Here is a 15,949-nt window from a genome sequence, read left to right as displayed (position 1 = left end):
CAACTGATAAAATGCAATTGTGTTTGTTGTCCGTAGCTTATGCCTGCCAATACCATAAACCCACCGCCACCATGGGGCATCAGCAATATATATCTCTGACTAGATCCTAAACTATGCTAGATAACTGAGAAATCACCCCTTTCCACCTTTTATACCTGAATCCAACCTGATTCTCAATATATTTAATCAACAAAGGTATACATTCTCAGTCATCTATCTTATGCGATATCAAACCTCTCAAACCTCTATAAACTCAGTCTGAGTAAAAGATAAACACATAATTAACTACTATATATTCATGCTAATAATCTATGTAGTCAAAACCTTATTTTTATATATAAGGAAAAATCCCACATAGACATCCCCCATTCTAAAATTACCCCTTTTTCTGAGCCATGCAACCAAGAAAACATACATCAACTAAATTGTGACCATCATGACATCATCCCCACAACAATTATACATAACCATTACATGGATATTATAATCTGAACACATGAATATAAAAATAACATAAACGTCCGTCTTCATCATCCATGCCCCATCAGATGAACCCCAAGCTTTTCACTGGTCACAACGGGCTCTATCTGATCTACTGAGATAGTCATCTGTCCATGTTTGAAACAGTATGATTCAACAATGTCTACTCAAAATAAATCATATATATGCATCTTAAGACATTACCATAATGCATCACTGTTTTAACCCCTAATATCTATATAAAACATTTAATAATAATAATATGCCATTTAGCAGATGCTTTTATCCAAAGCGACTTACAGTCATGCGTGCATACATTTTTTTTTTTTGTGTATGGGTGGTCCCGGGGATCAAACCCACTACCTTGGCGTTACAAGCGCCGTGCTCTACCAGCTGAGCTACAGAGGACCATTTCTCAATTTAACAATCAATATCCTTCATTCTGAAAATAATTATACTAATACATACCACTAATTCACTTAAATCACTCATTCATCTTATAAATTATAACCAAACCCAAATTACTTCACTCAACCAAATTTAAAAATGACAATCCTTATTGATTCACTTTATCCTTATCAATGAAAATTAAAACCCTCAACTTTATCACCCATTACAACTGTCAGAATGTACACTTATATTAACATATATTATAAACATCCATAATTTAATTATGACTTTCCTCATCCTGATAATAAATACAGATCATTATCTCAATGCATTCTCAATTCTATTAATTTAGCAGTGTGTGTACCTACTACCCAAATTATCAAATGTGGATAAACCCAATTTTATTATCAACACAGCTAAGCAACCCCTTTTTCTCCCCCGGCATTTAAATATTCTTGCGTCTCTTCCTTACATTCTTCAGACATCTTCACATTTCCAAAATGACTTGCCCATGACAATGTCACAACTACAATGTCTCATTTGAGTCACCACCAACTCCACAACCTCATTGTCTTTTCCATTTGCCAACCCTTATGCCCACATCATGAAAATGTTGCATTTAAACATATCTTTCTCCATTCTCACTCAATGGTGGACTCCTTTCCCACTCCTTCGAGATAATAACATGAGAAAATCCTTTGATAGCTTCGATGGGTTATTGTAGACCAGTTGCATGTAGAAGTGGTATTTTACAAAAACGTCTTCAACGCCTCTGATATTCATCTTCAGCCGGTTCATAGTTTGTTACTTTTAATTATTTAGGTTCACACCATGCTAGGCAAAATTATCCCTACTATGCATCAAGACAGCATCTGTATTTATCTCACTAGAAGACAAACAGTTTAATTGACTTCATTTCTAAACCAATAAATCCATATAAACATTCACCATATGACAAATTATTATGTGTTAACAATTATTCTTAATACCAATTTCTAATATACTTCCCAATTTCTATTAGATAAACCCTTTAAATAAATATAACCGAATGGAATGACAGCCAGTTGATTCCTGAAAAATCTGGAAGATCTTGAAATTCTTGGAGGTCTATAGCTCTGTGCCTCCACTGAGGTAATCAGCCATAACCCACAGCTCATCAGTATCATTCCTCTTACATTGTCTTCCATCACCTGATAATTGTCATCAACAGCATCCTCCTCTCCCTCATGTCTAGATCGTCAGTTTCCTCGTAGCAATCTGTTGCAGTGGTTGACATGATAGCTGGTCAATCTCCCCTCTATCCATACCTCTGTTGGTGTAGACTGTGTGATGATGCATGAACCTTCTTCCTTCACTAGTTCTATGATCATACAGAGTCCTTCTCCATTTATCACCATCTCTCTGTGGAGTGTGTCCTTCTATCAGCGTACCAATAGTCCCTGCTGCAAAAACACACAAATAAAACAAAACAATTCCCAGCCGAAGCGGTACCATCTTCCTCCTCTGCGTTAGAAAAGTCCTACAATGGTACATATAGATCTAGGAATCTCTCTCTCTTACTTGCCCCTCCATCAAGGTAGCCATCAACACCTATTACTAACCTTCCCACTTGGGTTTTGTCCATCTCTGACTTCTTTAATCCTTTACCACCACATAGTCTCCAAATCGCAGAAAATGTCCAGATTCTCCTTTCATGTTGGCAGAGTTGCCTTCACCTTTTTCGAAAGAAAGTCTGCATAACATTGTTAGTTGAGACACAGCATGCTACTTCATCCTTTCTTCTTATCAGTCCTGATAAGCCTTTTAGATTAGGAAGTGCACATGCTTGCAGCTTGTTATAGTCCACTCATGTCATAGAAAGGCCTCCTCTAAATTCTGCCTTATACCACAAATACATTTCCCCCTAAAACATTTAATCTAACCCATAACACATTACTTACTACTGCTCATATTCTTAATACAATATGCAAATGTACCAATAAATCCTCATACCATCAGTACTACTCCCTTTCTGAACACATGAATCACAATGTGATACATGCTTTCAAAAACAAAACACCAACATTGTTTATTAAGTCATCATAAAAATGAGATTAAAATGACAACATTGGATAATACCACAACTTACTTCTATCCCGTAAAGGAATCCAAGATTAGTACAATTAACTAGCACCAGGTATCCTACATTCAGGATAGCCCCCTCTCTCTTTAGTTATTTTATGGTATATATTATTACCAAACTATAAACTTCTTCACAAGTATCCTTATCATAACTAACCCCCAATTCAGCATGCCTCTAGGATTTACAGTGCGGGTGATCAAGTCATACTATAAAGCCAGGACCGATTGCAAAGGTCATTGAAATCATTCAATGAATTGTTCCATCCAATAGTATACTAAACATTACCAACATTCAAAACATTCAAAACATTTCATAAATGTTGTGTATCCCAAGTGTACATTAAGTCCTCATGACATTTCTTCTCATAAGAAATCATGTACAGTAGGGAAAAAAAGTATTTAGTCAGCCACCAATTGTGCAAGTTCTCCCAGGCCTGTAATTTTCATCATAGGTACACGTCAACTATGACAGAAAAAAAAGGAGACAAAAAAATCCAGAAAATCACATTGTAGGATTTTTAATTAATTTATTTGCAAATTATGGTGGAAAATAAGTATTTGGTCAATAACAAAAGTTTCTCAATACTTTGTTATATACCCTTTGTTGGCAATGACACAGGTCAAACGTTTTCTGTAAGTCTTCACAAGGTTTTCACACACTGTTGCTGGTATTTTGGCCCATTCCTCCATGCAGATCTCCTCTAGAGCAGTGATGTTTTGGGGCTGTCGCTGGGCAACACAGACTTTCAACTCCCTCCAAAGATTTTCTATGGGGTTGAGATCTGGAGACTGGCTAGGTCACTCCAGGACCTTGAAATGCTTCTTACGAAGCCACTTCTTCGTTGCCCGGGCGGTGTGTTTGGGATCATTGTCATGCTGAAAGACCCAGCCACGTTTCATCTTCAATGCCCTTGCTGATGGAAGGAGGTTTTCACTCAAAATCTCACGATACATGGCCCCATTCATTCTTTCCTTTACACGGATCAGTCGTCCTGGTCCCTTTGCAGAAAAACAGCCCCAAAGCATGATGTTTCCACCCCCCATGCTTCACAGTAGGTATGGTGTTCTTTGGATGCAACTCAGCATTCTTTGTCCTCCAAACACGACGAGTTGAGTTTTTACCAAAAAGTTATATTTTGGTTTCATCTGACCATATGACATTCTCCCAATCCTCTTCTGGATCATCCAAATGCACTCTAGCAAACTTCAGACGGGCCTGGACATGTACTGGCTTAAGCAGGGGGACACGTCTGGCACTGCAGTATTTGAGTCCCTGGCGGCGTAGTGTGTTACTGATGGTAGGCTTTGTTACTTTGGTCCCAGCTCTCTGCAGGTCATTCACTAGGTCCTCCCGTGTGGTTCTGGGATTTTTGCTCACCGTTCTTGTGATCATTTTGACCCCACGAAGGTTGAGATCTTGCGTGGAGCCCCAGATCGAGGGAGATTATCAGTGGTCTTGTATGTCTTCCATTTCCTAATAATTGCTCCCACAGTTGATTTCTTCAAACCAAGCTGCTTACCTATTGCAGATTCAGTCTTCCCAGCCTGGTGCAGGTCTACAATTTTGTTTCTGGTGTCCTTTGACAGCTCTTTGGTCTTGGCCATAGTGGAGTTTGGAGTGTGACTGTTTGAGGTTGTGGACAGGTGTCTTTTATACCGATAACAAGTTCAAACAGGTGCCATTAATACAGGTAACGAGTGGAGGACAGAGGAGCCTATTAAAGAATAAGTTACAGGTCTGTGAGAGCCAGAAATCTTGCTTGTTTGTAGGTGACCAAATACTTATTTTCCACCATAATTTGCAAATAAATTCATAATGTGATTTTCAGGATATTTTTTTCTCAATTTGTCTGTCATAGTTGACGTGTACCTATGATGAAAATTACAGGCCTCTCTCATTTTTTTAAGTGGGAGAACTTGCACAATTGGTGGCTGACTAAATACTTTTTTCCCCCACTGTATACCCAAAACTCAGTCAATTTTTTAAAATAAAATTCACTGTGTGTGCTCCTTTAACACTTATCACCTTTGACCTGTTGAAAACTCCCTCAAATCACAATAACAACCCTTTATACACACCATACTATGTGTGTTGTGTTTTATATGAAAAACCCAATTGAAAAACAACAAACAAAAATAGCCAGGCCTTACCTAATTTGGTAGCTCCCTTTTACGACCTAAAAATAAGACTACTGAATTTTACTAACTGTTCCACCTAGCCTACAGACGTTTGAAACATCCCAATGAGATATAAGGAAATCCCCATTCTCCTGGAAGAGAAAGTATACATTTCATTAGCATACAATCAGCAATCCAAAGATAGTAATTACACCCAAAACATGATACAGATATACACAGTCCTATCTCATCAATAATCATTTGTATCAATCTAATTCCTCATAACTACTCCATAAAAAGATTATATAAAATCTCTCAAAAGATGAAAACCACTCAAAATTCCTTGAGTATACAATAATTATGTTTAATTGATTACCCTTCAGATCATATCCTCCTTACTTCTCACAATGATTATTGAACCCAATATCTGCTCCATGTGATCCCATATCAAATGATCGATTATCGTTTACTTTATCAACAACATAGGAAATATCTGTTTACCCTTCTATTGTTCCTTTAACCCCTGTACATGTCATATGTCATTCATTGTCACGATCGTTGAGAGACGGGTCAGACCGAGGTGCAGCGTGGTATGCAAACATGTTTATTAAACTGGATAAACACTAGACAAAATAACAAACTCAACGAAACCGTGAAGTCCTATGGGCTATACAAGAAACAAGCCTAACAGGAACACAAACAAGATCCCACACTAAGGTAGGCAACCAGGCTACCTAAGTATGATCCCCAATCAGAGACAACGAGCGACAGCTGCCTCTGATTGGGAACCACACCCGGCCAAACATAGAAATATAAACCTAGACCTAAACATAGATATACACATAGAAACTCACGCCCTGACCAAACCAACTAAAGACAACCGGCCTCTCAAGGCCAGGGTGTGACATTCATTAGCCAATATAATCATGGTTAAGTAAGACATTATATTTTATCCCAGGCATCTATTTAAAAAATTTGTTTGATATGTTTTCTCCTACTTTACCCTTAACACAATACCATAGTAGACTTCCATCAAACCTGGAAAAAAAACTCCCACGTAGAAGACACTAGATAATATCACGTTTCATTAAGTACACCACACCTTCTAATATAAACCTATAACCCCTTTCTATTAATTTAATCCTCGCTACCTGTTGTATTGATGTTATAAAATATAAACCTATTGTTTAATAACTTCATAACTCACAAATTTTTTTATTTATTTAATCCATCATCCTAATAGTAAAAACGATATCCCATTATTCAACATACCATAAACTGATTATCGTTTTTCTTTTTATTAATGAACTGTCTGCATAACTCAATGTTGTTTAAACAAACTATATAATGTAATAATAATAATTACCAATGATCAAATAACGTTCCATATTCAACTATCTAGACATGTTCTTCATATCATCCCAATAAACCTACTTAACCTTCTTCAAACAATTCAATTCAACATTAATTCAGCATGTCTCATCACTCTATGAACTTACTTACTTTGTAAACCCTCTACAATATCTATTATTCTCTATCGCTACCTTTCCATATAACGTTACCTCAACAGATGACAAATTATTGTAAAGTTATAGTAAAAACAAATAAAACATCTATTCACCGATATGCAACTTTAATTACTATGTTATCCTATCCGACATGGACTGGTAGGACAACATCTTTCCTATAATGTTATCAATGAAACCAGTAATTCACGTCAATAGCATCAATGTAGAATATTTGCTTTCTATCCATTCCTGGGCTCGAACCAGGGACTCTCTACACATATCGACAACATTTACCCTCGAAACACCATTATCCGTACCACAAAATCTGTGATCCTTGCATAAAAGGTTAAACAACTAGTTCCACGTCGCATAGCAAGTTACGTCACCACTCTAAACGTCACTAGTATCCAAGATGGCGAAGTAGTGCAGTCTTGTTTCTGTCGTGTGTCTGTAAATAGCCTGTAAATACCCAGTTTTTTTGTATTTTTCGTACATATTTCCCTATCAGACTTTTCATCCTTCTACAAAATATACTTTCCTGCAACCTGCCTCACTCAATGTGGAACGGATTCTATTATTGACTTACCTTTTATCCAGAATCTAGAATCTCCAGTTGAAACTAGCTAGCCAGCTAACTAGCTACTTGCTATTAGCCACGGCTAGCGGTGTTTCACCCAGAACATAGGATTTTTTTCCGCAGGATTAATTTTAATCACTGGACATTGATCACCGGATATTCGGCCAGTCTGCACAGCGCGTTATCGACCCAGAACATATCAGTTCTTCCGCCGGATTCACTGATTCACTGGACCTCTAACTCCGGATTCATCGCCACCAGCTGGCTACAACAAAACGGACGCTGTGGTCTGGCTAATCAACCTGAGCTAGGCCCATCTCCCGGCTATCTACCTCTCTATCAACTGGACGGGACCACCTAGGATTGACGCGGAGCCCCGCCGATCCTACACGACTGGTCTGCCGACGAAATCGTCTGATGTGGTTACGACGTAACCACGAAGATTCCATCCATCTGCTAGCCCTGGCCCGTTAGCACACGCTTACTCACTAAACTGAACTAGCTACTGAACTAGCTACTTGCTATTGGCCACAGCTGGCGGTGTTTCACCCAGAACATTTGATTTTTTTTTTTCCCCGCGGGATTGGTTTTAATCACTGGACATTGATCGCCGGATATTCGGACAGTCAGCACTGCGCGTTGTCGACCCAGAACATATCAGTTTTTCCGTCGCTACCAGCTGGCTACAACAAAACGGACGTAGCACACGCTAGCCGTGGCCTCTTGCTCACTGGCGCTTCACCACCGGACCTTGTGATAACTCAGCTATACAGCTGATATCTGCTGGACTGTTCCTTTTTACGGTACTACATCCTGTTTATGTTTAGCCTCAGCCCAAACATGGTTAGTTTATTGTTGTTTCGGTTATTTCTAATTGTACTATATCACTGTAGACCCCCCAGCCTAGCTGAACCTGCCTTGGTTAGCCCCTTTGTCCCTCCACCCATACACTCACAGACCGACTCAATTTATGCCTCTAGAGATACTATCTCTTTCAGTGTTACCCAACGCTTAGGTTTGCCTCCACTTTACTCATGTCCTTCCATATCCTTGTCTGTTCATAATGCCCTGAATCTTTTCTATAACACCCGGAAATCTGCCCCCTTTATTCTATGTACCCAACGCACTAGAAGACCAGTTCTTAAAGCCTTTAGCCGTATCCTTATTCTAGTCCTCCTCTGTTCCTCTGGTGATGTAGAGGCTAACCCAGGCCCTGTAGCCCCCAGTATCACTCCTACTCCCCAGGAGCTATCATTTGTTGACTTCTGTAATCGCAAAAGTCTTGGTTTCTTGCACATAAATATCAGAAGTCTACTTCCTAAGTTTGAGTTATTCACTGCGTTAGCACACTCTGCCAACCCTGATGTTCTAGCAGTGTCTGAATCCTGGCTCAGGAAGGCCACCAAAAATTCTGAAATTTCCATCCCCAACTATAACATTTTCCGTCTAGATAGAACTGCCAAAGGGGGTGGAGTTGCAATCTACTGTAGAGATAGCCTGCAGAGCTCTATCATACTATCCAGGTCTGTGCCCAAACAGTTTGAGCTTCTACTTCTAAAAATCCACCTTTCCAGAAATAAGTCTCTCACTGTTGCCGCTTGCTACAGACCCCCTCAGCCCCCAGCTGTGCCCTGGACACCATATGTGAATTGATTGCCCCCCATTTATCCTCTGAGTTTGTACTGCTTGGTGACCTAAATTGGGATATGCTTAATACCCCAGCCATCCTACAATCCAAGCTAGATGCCCTCAACCTCACGCAAATTATCAACGAACCTACCAGGTACAACCCTAAATCCTTAAACATGGGTACCCTCATAGATATCATCCTGACTAACATACCCTCTAAATACACCTCAGCTGTCTTCAACCAGGATCTCAGCGATCACTGCCTTATTGCCTGCGTCCGTAACGGGTCCGCGGTCAAACGACCACCCCTCATCACTGTCAAACGCTCCCTAAAACACTTTAGCGAGGAGGCCTTCCTAATTGACCTGGCCCAGGTATCCTGGATGGATATAGATCTCATTCCGTCAGTAGAGGATGCCTGGTTGTTCCTTAAAAGTAATTTCCTCTCAATCTTAAATAAACATGCCCCATTCAAAAATACAGAACTAAGAACCGATATAGCCCCTGGTTCTCCTCAGACTTGACTGCCCTTGACCAGCACAAAAACATCCTGTGGCGTACAGCATTAGCATCAAATAGCCCCCGCGATATGCAACTTTTCAGGGAAGTTAGGAACCAATATACACAAGCAGTCAGGAAAGCAAAGGCTAACTTTTTTCAAACAGAAATTTGCATCCTGTAGCACTAACTCCAAAAAGTTTTGGGACACTGTAAAGTCCATGGAGAATAAGAGCACTTCCTCCCAGCTGCCCACTGCACTGAGGCTAGGAAACACTATCACCACCGATAAATCTACAATAATCGAGAATTTCAACAAGCATTTTGCTACAGCTGGCCATGCTTTCCATCTGGCTACCACTAACCCGGCCACCAACTCTGCACCCTCTGCTGCAACTTGCCCATGCCCCCCCGCTTCTCCTTCACACAAATTCAGACAGTTGATGTTTTGAAAGCGCTGCAAAATCTGGACCCCTACAAATCAGCTGGGCTAGACAATCTGGACCCTTTCTTCCTAAAACTAGCCGCGAAATTGTCGCAACCCCCTATTACTAGTCTGTTCAACCTCTCTTTCATAACGTCTGAGATCCCCAGAGATTGGAAAGCTGCCGCGGTCATCCCCCTCTTCAAAGGGGGGTGACACTCTAGATCCAAACTGCTACAGACCTATATCCATCCTGCCCTGCCTTTCGAAAGTATTCGAAAGCCAAGTTAACAAACAGATCATCGACCATTTCGAATACCACCGTACCTTCTCCGCTATGCAATCCGGTTTCCGAGCTGGTCACGGGTGCACTTCAGCCACGCTCAAGGTCCTAAACGATATTATAACCGCGATTGATAATAGACAGTACTGTGCAGCCGTCTTCATCGACCTGGCCAAGGCTTTCGACTCTGTCAACCACCGCATTCTTATTGGCAGACTAAATAGCCTTGGTTTCTCAAATGACTGCCTCGCCTGGTTCACCAACTACTTCTCAGATAGAGTTCAGTGTGTCAAATCGGAGGGCCTGTTGTCTGGACCTATGGCAGTCTCTATGGGGTGCCACAGGGTTCAATTCTTGGACCGACACTTTTCTCCGTGTATATCAATGATGTCGCTCTTGCTGCTGGTGACTCTCAGATCCACCTCTACGCAGACGACACCATTTTGTATACATCTGGCCCTTCATTGGACACTGTGTTAACAAACCTCCAAACGAGCTTCAATGCCATACAACAATCCTTCAGTAGCCTTCAACTGCTCTTAAACACTAGTAAAACTAAATGCATGCTTTTCAATCGAACGCTGCTAGCACCCGCCCACCCGACTAGAATCACCACTCTCGACGGGTCTGACCTAGAGTATGTGGACAACTACAAATATCTAGGTGTCTGGTTAGACTGTAAACTCAACTTCCAGACTCACATAAAGAATCTCCAATCCAAAGTTAAATCTAGAATCGGCTTCCTATTTCGCAACAAAGCCTCCTTCACTCATGCTGCCAAACATGCCCTCGTAAAACTGACTATCCTACCGATCCTTGACTTCGGCGATGTCATTTACAAAATAGCCTCCAACACTCTACTCAGCAAATTGGATGTAGTCTATCACAGTGCCATCCGTTTTGTCTCCAAAGCCCCATACACTACCCACCACTGTGACCTGTACGCTCTTGTTGGCTGGTCCTCACTACATGTTCGTCGTCAAACCCACTGGCTCCAGGCCATCTATAAATCACTGCTAGGCAAATCCCCGCCCTATCTTAGCTCATTGGTCACCATAGCAGCACCCACCCGTAGTCTGCGCTCCAGCAGGTATATCTCACTGGTCATTCCCAAAGCCAACACCTCCTTTGGCCGCCATTCCTTCCAGTTCTCTGCTGCCAATGACTGGAACGAATTGCAAAAATCTCTGAAGCTGGAGACTCTTATCTCCCCCAATAACTTTAAGCATCAGTTGTCAGAGCACCTTACCGATCACTGCACCTGTACACAGCCCATCTGAAATTAGCCCACCCAACTACCTCATCCCTATATTGTTATTTAATTTGCTCTTTTGCACCCCAGTATCTCTATTTGCACATAATCTCTTGCACATCTAGCATTCCAGTGTTAATACTATTGTAATTATTCTGCACTATAGCCCATTTATTGCCTTACCTCCATAACTTGCTACATTTGCACACACTGTATATATATTTTCTGTTGTATTTTCTGACTTTATGTTTTTTTTCTTTACCCCATATGTAACTCTGTGTTGTTTTTATTGCACTACTTTGCTTTATCTTGGCCAGGTCGCAGTTGTAAATGAGAACCTGTTCTCAACTGGCTTACCTGGTTAAATAAAGGTGAAATAAATAAATAAAAAAATAAAAGTATGCACCACTAACTAGCTAGCCCTTTCATACCAACCATCAACCCCTTACATCGCTCTCACGTTACAGCGAGCCCCAATGATTAACACCCGCAGACAAAAACTTACACTCAGAAATACAGATTTTAGTCAGTACCATTGAACCGATGCCTTTTGAAAAGACAATACAGTGGGGAAAAAAAGTATTTAGTCAGCCACCAATTGTGCAAGTTCTCCCACTTAAAAAGATGAGAGAGGCCTGTAATTTTCATCATAGGTACACGTCAACTATGACAGACAAAATGAGGAAAAAAAATCCAGAAAATCACATTGTAGGATTTTTAATGAATTTATTTGCAAATTATGGTGGAAAATAAGTATTTGGTCAATAACAAAAGTTTCTCAATACTTTGTAATATACCCTTTGTTGGCAATGACACAGGTCAAACGTTTTCTGTAAGTCTTCACAAGGTTTTCGCACACTGTTTCTGGTATTTTGGCCCATTCCTCCATGCAGATCTCCTCTAGAGCAGTGATGTTTTGGGGCTGTCGCTGGGCAACACAGACTTTCAACTCCCTCCAAAGATTTTCTATGGGGTTGAGATCTGGAGACTGGCTAGGCCACTCCAGGACCTTGAAATGCTTATTACGAAGCCACTCCTTCGTTGCCCGGGCGGTGTGTTTGGGATCATTGTCATGCTGAAAGACCCAGCCACGTTTCATCTTCAATGCCCTTGCTGATGGAAGGAGGTTTTCACTCAAAATCTCACGATACATGGCCCCATTCATTCTTTCCTTTACACGGATCAGTCGTCCTGGTCCCTTTGCAGAAAAACAGCCCCAAAGCATGATGTTTCCACCCCCATGCTTCACAGTAGGTATGGTGTTCTTTGGATGCAACTCAGCATTCTTTGTCCTCCAAACACAACGAGTTGAGTTTTTACCAAAAAAGTTATATTTTGGTTTCATCTGACCATATGACATTCTCCCAATCCTCTTCTGGATCATCCAAATGCACTCTAGCAAACATCAGACGGGCCTGGACATGTACTGGCTTAAGCAGGGGGGACACGTCTTGCACTGCAGGATTTGAGTCCCTGGCGGCGTAGTGTGTTACTGATGGTAGGCTTTGTTACTTTGGTCCCAGCTCTCTGCAGGTCATTCACTAGGTCCCCCCCGTGTGGTTCTGGGATTTTTGCTCACCGTTCTTGTGATCATTTTGACCCCACAGGGTGAGATCTTGCGTGGAGCCCCAGATCGAGGGAGATTATCAGTGGTCTTGTATGTCTTCCATTTCCTAATAATTGCTCCCACAGTTGATTTCTTCAAACCAAGCTGCTTACCTATTGCAGATTCAGTCTTCCCAGCCTGCTGCAGGTCTACAATTTTGTTTCTGGTGTCCTTTGACAGCTCTTTGGTCTTGGCCATAGTGGAGTTTGGAGTGTGACTGTTTGAGGTTGTGGACAGGTGTCTTTTATACTGATAACAAGTTCAAACAGGTGCCATTAATACAGGTAACGAGTGGAGGACAGAGGAGCCTCTTAAAGAAGAAGTTACAGGTCTGTGAGAGCCAGAAATCTTGCTTGTTTGTAGGTGACCAAATACTTATTTTTTCATTTGCAAATAAATTCATAAAAAATCCTACAATGTGATTTTCTGGATTTTTTTTCCTCAATTTGTCTGTCATAGTTGACGTGTACCTATGATGAAAATTACAGGCCTCTCTCATATTTTTAAGTGGGAGAACTTGCACAATTGGTGGCTGACTAAATACTTTTTTTCCCCACTGTAAGTCCCACAAATAGCCCAACTGCAATGGTTTGTAGTCTTAACCTCTGGTACATAATAACGACACAATTACAAGAAAGTAGCCTTAAAAAACTATTTCAAGTGTTTCTTTGCAAAGATCTCACATACTCAAAATGAATAAATTAGCAATCAACGAGTCAAATCCACATTCATTGATTTGGAAATAGATCTGGCGATTTTAATAAAACGGAATATGTTTTCCCTTGCGACATAATGAAATCCCTTTATTACATCATATTCGCTCCATAATGAGTTTTATTTTGATGGAAACCCTAAATTGGCTTTGTACAATAGTATAACTTACGTCTTTAACCACTTTACTCACAGTCAGTTTATTCCTTAAATCTTACCTCGATCACATTATCCAACTACGGTACAAACTTAGAAAACCCATATTAATTATGTCCCACCCATGACGTATGTCTACGTTTGGGTGAGCAAGCCAATATATAATTATTATTCCAATTATTATTTTATGAAATCTCTAATAATCACCTACCCACACGTAAAATGGATCATATTTTCACATTTGTCACAAACTCCATATAGACCGTTAGAAACTTCTAGGTACTCACATCAAAGAATACTTTAGTTAGTTTAACAATCCTCATTCAACCCAAATCAGCCTCTCATTCATTCTCCCAGCGGAACCAAAAAACAGCCTGTAATTTCCAAGGACACTGCCATGCATGTCCCAGAAAACACAGACTTTCCACAACTCTCTAAAATAACATCAAGCTCTATTTACCACTCCTTGATATTCTATGACCTTATTATGTTATATATCGTAACTTCTTATCCAAACTTATATCAAATTATTATACCCATTTTTAGAACTTATTTTGCACCCTTCAGATTCAAATTACCTTCTGCTCTTTGTTCATAAGATAGCCAATTTTGTCCCATTCAATTACTTAACTTTACATTATTTTTTACAAAATACTTATTCTAACTGCGGATTTGCCTGTAATCATTTTGTCTGTCATTTCCTATCTCTCACTTCAAATTAAATGAAGCTCTGATTTACTCTTAATGGTGACTTAAAAAAAATATATATATATATATATACCGGTCTACTAAGCTGGTCATTCATTACTGTTATTAGTACATGCAATATTAGTAATTAAATTCTTAAATAAAATCCCCATCTGTATTAAAATGTTGTTTGCCTATTTCTGCCATTTTGGTGCTTTTATTCAATATGTTACATTGCATTGGCTCCATCTCCTGGCCATTTTGAGTAATTCATCAAAATATTAATTCAAAAAGGGCCTCAAACCCACTAATTTATAATGTTTTATTTATTACCATTATTAGTTAAACATCACAATAAAGGACTCAAACCTTTATTCCTGCTCTGTTGGGGACTCGAACCTCACAACTCTGCACTAAGGACTGTAACCTTCAACCGTAGGCCTCAAACCTACATACATGGCCTCAAACCATATCCTTAATGTCCTTAAACATTCATGATGTCGTACACTGTATAATCTCGTCATGTTGAGGACTTGAACCTCTGACCTTTCTACGTTCGTCTACCGAGGACGTTTATCGCTGAGGACTCGAACCTTGCATCTTTCTACGTTTGTCTACCAAAGACGTTTATCGCTGAGGACTTGAACCTCGCATCTAATAATGTCTATCCTGTTGTCACGGGACTGACATAACCCATCTACCTTACTTTAGGACACAAATCTAACTTATCATAATAAAAGAGCCTACACCCAATGTTGTTAAAACCCACTCTACTACTTCTGTTTTATGTTTGGTCCTTTACTCAGACCAAACCCTGTTTAGAATAATAGCACCCTATTATCGTCAAATTTAATTAACTCCTTACATCTCATTACATAACTCAATACAACTCATTGTCCCCCTATAAAAATATTGAATTTCAAACGTTCGTTACAGTTCAGCTTTACCACAGATAAGCAGATTTTAACATAATAATAGAATGAAAGTCTGCTTACCTGTTAGTTGAGCTGTAGACTGCATCCTGTTCGTGAAGACACCAATCTGTTATGATGAGTTTCTGGTATTGAGAAGTTCAAGATGCAAGAATTTACTTAGACATTCTGTGGAGATTTTATACCAAGTATTTATTGGATCACGAGCTAGTCGGTTCATCTAACAAACGGACATAGCTCTGCCCTTTGTCAATTGAACACACACACAAATCTCACAGCTTTTATGCTCTTGGTTATCCTTCCTTTCACATACATCTGGTCATCATCAATGAGCACTCCCATTCTTTGATGTTATTACTCTTTACCCCAAGTCATATATCCTGTCCATCCATCATGCTATCCTAACATCAGTAATCTCCTTTGACATAAGGAATGTAGACTCCATGGCCCCAAACCACTTATCTAGTAACTCTTCCCTGGTCCACACAATACTATGACATGACATCATTACAGACATCATTTGAGTCAATTGGAGGTGTACCTGTGGATGTATTTCAAGGCCTACCTTCAAACTCAG

Source organism: Coregonus clupeaformis, chromosome 37 (assembly GCF_020615455.1).
Source record: "Coregonus clupeaformis isolate EN_2021a chromosome 37, ASM2061545v1, whole genome shotgun sequence".
Taxonomy (NCBI): Eukaryota; Metazoa; Chordata; class Actinopteri; order Salmoniformes; family Salmonidae; genus Coregonus; species Coregonus clupeaformis.
This window is presented reverse-complemented; position numbering follows the sequence as displayed.